Below are 5,000 nucleotides of genomic sequence, written 5' to 3' on the forward strand. Positions count from 1 at the left end.
ACACTTCAGCATAAAGATCGCCTCCATAACCTCAGTTAGAAGGTTCCTCGCTGATGGCTGGGGCCCATAGGCACAGGTATTGTGATACCACTTACGTCCAAACTAATTGTTGGAGAGTCTACCTGGTACAGTTGTTCAAAATACTCCGCCCAACATTCACGAACGATCTGACCGAACTGCTGTCTTCTGTGAGCAGGGCTTAGAGTTCAGTTTTCTCAGGGCTTATAGGCAGGAGAAGGTCATTTGCCAACAAATGACCTTCAACCTTCTCAGCAAATGTCTAAGCTCTGCGCACCAGGAAATGGGACAAGTCCTGATTGCCATTCAGCAGAGCCAAGCGATACGCTTCTCTAACTATTGGATCCGTCAGGTTATCGAGTTCTGTGAACCGATCAGACTGCCGTGGCGAACCTCCAGGGACACTCACCCTCCCTCAATCTGTCCAAGTGAAACACCCCAGAGTGGTCACTGGAGGGACGAAGAGTTTGAAGTGGACCCATAGGGTAGCCACTACCAGCCTATGGTCAACACCACAGACTTAGCATTCCGGTAAGCCCTGCAGTTCTGGAGGATCTGCAAGAATGTGGTCCATCTCCATTGGCCACAGTACCCGAATCGCTGTACCATGGGGGAATGCAGGGATCAGACATTTGTCTGCCACAGATGTGAATTTGGCGTAGAACGCCTCATTCTCATCGAGTTGGCAAACATCGGTAGGGGCGTACACATCAATAAGAGACACGAAGCCAAATGCATGCTTCAGTCTCACGGTCATAATACGCTCACCATCTCTATTACCGAGGGTTGAAGTCGGCAGGAGATGGCTATGGCTACTCCCTGGAGATGATAACCAACGCCCCAACTCGACCAGTAGTAGATATACCCATCCATACTGATCGTGCCGCTGACAGGTCTTCTCACCGAAAGGGCAGCCACCTCAACTACCAACCACTTTAGTTCCCTTGGGGAAACCCTTCATCCTTCTCATTATTGCTATTATCTTTTGTATTATAATTCTTTATTATTATCATTATGGTTATTACTGTTATTATTGTTATAATTATTATTATCGTTATAATTATTATAAATGTTCTCATCATTATCATTACTGTTATTATTATTATTATTATTATTATTACATTATTATTTTCATTATTGTCATTGTAATTATCATTATTTTATTGATATCATTACTATTTTTTATTATCAGCTTTATTATTACTATTATTATTATTATATTTATTATCATTATTATTACATTATAATTGTTATCATTATTACTTATTATTATTATTATTATTATTGTTATTGTTATTAGTGTTGTTTTGTTGTTGTAATTACATTATTATTATAAATATTATTATTATTATCATTATTGTCTTTATTATTATCTTTATTTGTATTACTATTATTACTATTTTTTATTATCGTCTTTATTAATATTATTATTATCATTATTATTATTATTATATTATAATTGTTATCATTATTATCATTATTATTAGTAGTATCATTATTATTATTATTATTACTATTATTACTACTATTATTATTATTATCATTATTATTATTATTATTATTATTATTATTATTATTATTATCATTATTATTATTATTATTATTATTATTATTATTATTATTATTATTATTATTATTATTATTATTATTATTATTATTATTATTATTATTATTATTACTATCATCATCATCATTAGTAATAATATCAATGCTATCATTATCATTATTATTACTACCATCATTATTATTTTTGTTATTATCATTATCCCCATCATTGTTATTATTCTTATTTTCATTCTTCTTCTTTTTATTATTATTATTGTTATTACTACCATTACTTTTTTTCATTATTGTTATTATAATTATTGCTGTTATCATTATTATTATTATTATCATCATCATCATTACCACTATCATTAGTAATAGTAACACTATTACTATTATTATCATTATTATTGATATTATTATTGTCATTATTACTATTACTATTATACTCATTGTGGTTATTGTTATCATTATCATTATTATGATCATTATGAATATTATCATTATGATTATCATCACTATTGCAAAGATTATTATAATCATTATCATGTTTATCATAATTATCATTATTATTATCCTAATCATCATCATTTTCATTATCACTGTTGTTGTTATTATTACTTTATTATCATTATTATTATTATTATTATTGTTATTACCATTATTATCACTCTTATTGCTATTATTATGATTATCATTATTATCGTTATCATTATCATTCATTACTATTGTTATCATTATTATTTTTATAATGCTGCTGCTGTGATGAGATTGATGATGATTATTATCATTATTGTTATTGTCATAAGTGAGAGAGAGAGAGAGAGAGAGAGAGAGAGAGAGAGAGAGAGAGAGAGAGAGAGAGAGAGAGAGAGGGTGAGAGGGTGAGAGGGTGAGAGGGTGAGAGTGAGAGGGTGAGAGTGAGAGTGAGAGTGAGAGTGAGAGTTTGAGTGAGAGTAAGAGTAAGAGTAAGAGTAAGAGTAAGAGTAAGAGTAAGAGTAAGAGTAAGAGTAAGAGTAAGAGTAAGAGTAAGAGTAAGAGTAAGAGTAAGAGTAAGAGTAAGAGAGAGAGAGTGAGAGAGAGAGTGAGAGAGAGAGAGAGAGAGAGAGAGAGAGAGAGAGAGAGAGAGAGAGAGAGAGAGAGAGAGAGAGAGAGAGAGAGAGAGTGAGAGTGAGAGTGAGTGAAAGAGAGAGAGAGAGAGAGAGAGAGAGAGAGAGAGAGAGAGAGAGAGAGAGAGAGAGAGAGAGAGAGAGAGAGAGAGAGAGAGAGAAAAGAGAGAGAGAAACCAATAGACAGCCTCAGACAGACAGACACACTGTGAATAGGGAGAGAATCATCACCAATTACTCATGTTGTTTTGTAATGCAAAGACTGACTGCTAGTTGTGTCTGTCTGTACATATGTTCTATTCATTTATAAGTGTTTTCTCTCATTCTCTCTCTCTCTCTCTTTCTTGTGCATGTGTGTTCACATGCATGTGTACATATGCAAGCCTGATGCAGTTGCAGATTGTTTGTAAGTGCATTTGTGTATGTCAATTCTCTTCTGTGCTGTGCCTTTTCTACACATATAAATAAAACAAACAAAATGTCTGACTTCCGATTATAATAATCCAGGAAACTTCATGACTCCATCGATTCAATAATAATTTCCTGAATCATGAATGCACACCCATCTCCATTTTTCTTCTACTAATACCATTTACAGTTCTTGGATTGTTGTCAATACACTTGAAATATCATCCCAATAATGATATTCACTAAATGTGTTCAGTTCTTTTACCTCTTCATTCTAATTTAACCTTGCATTATCAACTAATATTTTCATACCATCTTATCTTTCCATTATTTTTCTAGTGTATTTTGAACTTTGATTTATCCGTCTCTCTCCTTTTCTAAAATCTATCATCTGTTGGTGCATTGTAACTGTAGCCATAAAATATATTGCCTTAACAAGGTGCTTGATTAAAAATACATATGTGGTTAAAAAATACCTTAATTTTAATATTTGTTCATTAAGTAAACAAAATTTACTTATCAAATATGGACAAATGATAATCACAATTGCAAGGAATTTTCCCCCTGTATTAATTTTACAATTCAATTTTCTCAGAGAATAAATAACATTAACATTTCACAGCTCACATAAAAAAAAAAAAGAAAGAAGGAAAATTATCCCACAATATCAAATGGGAACAGTATCAATAACTTTGAAGAATAACTGGTAAAAAATAAAATAAATCTGTAAATAACAAAATATAACAACAAAAAAATGGGTCTCTGAGCACACTGGATTAAACATGCCATTTTGCTTTAAAAAATAACACATGTAAGAAATACCCAAAACAGCAATTTGAGCTAAAATAATTGTGCACAAAAGAAGAAAAAAATATATGAAAAAAGAAAAGAAAAAGGAAAACAGAGAAGAAAAAAGGATATAAAAAGAAGAAGAAGAAGAAGAAAGTTTAAGGGACACATAATTTTCACATTTCCAACATATGAAGAGAAAAAAAGCAGTTGCTTCAGTGTATTTCTTTTTATTTGTCTACAAATGTACATACTACAAATGATGTGACATGAAAATAAAGTATCTATTTCACATACAAAAATAATAAATCTCAAACACTGTATTTACGATGTTACCAATAATCCATCATGCAAATAAAATAAGCCCTAAGATGGATATTTCTGGAGAAGAAGAAAAAAAAAAAAGAAAAAAAAAAAAAAAAAAAAAGCATTTAATATTTGCATCGTCAAAAATTTAAATGAAGCCGTATCAAAATGAATAAAGCTTAATCATGATTGAACATAATGAACTACATAAAGATTGTTATTTTCTTCGACAAAAGAAAATAAGAGAGAGAAATAGGGGAGATGTATCGTAACTGCAAAAGCTTTCAATCTATGACTAAAAATGTCTTTCTTAATACTGTTCCATGTAAATGATTTCACCATTGGTTGTGCTAATCAGAACCACATTCTTAATTTCCAGAATGTTGCATTTGTTGACAAGGGATCCATTCATCTGTACCACACAATAACCACAGTATATTTCACTTCGGGATCTTTATTTCAATTTCTAACTTACTTTAATTTCTTTTGTCCATCTGAGAATCATGTGACTCAAATTCACTTACGAATAAGGACAAAGCTGCCAAATTAAAGTATAAAATTAAATAGAAACAAGGAACTCGTCTGCAGGATGGTAAGATCTTAACAAATTAATTGTAATAAAATTCCTGACTGAATTAAAACCTATGCAGTGATCTCAAATTTTTTTCTCCTTTTTTTGGCGAAATGAATTTTTTTTTTCCAAAAGATAACATCCGACGTTAACAATCTTACCAAACACATTCCTCAATTATTTCCTAAGTAATACTGTCACAAATAAAAAGCTACAACAAAAAATACTGCATGAACTTGTTCCTATAAGAAACA

The 5,000-nt window shown here is 31.1% G+C and overlaps 1 protein-coding gene across 1 annotated transcript in view; it reads right to left on the reverse strand.

Moving 5' to 3' along the window:
• Positions 1-4,079: 4,079 nt before the first annotated feature.
• Positions 4,080-5,000, reverse strand: part of LOC125046779 (beta carbonic anhydrase 1-like) — a 9,034-nt gene continuing 8,113 nt past the window's right edge. The window contains exon 5 of the mRNA XM_047644716.1: positions 4,080-5,000. This exon is cut by the window's right edge and continues 4,281 nt beyond it. The gene's annotated coding sequence lies outside the window, so the exon portion shown is untranslated.

This window comes from Penaeus chinensis, chromosome 39 (assembly GCF_019202785.1).
Source record: "Penaeus chinensis breed Huanghai No. 1 chromosome 39, ASM1920278v2, whole genome shotgun sequence".
Lineage (NCBI taxonomy): Eukaryota > Metazoa > Arthropoda > Malacostraca > Decapoda > Penaeidae > Penaeus > Penaeus chinensis.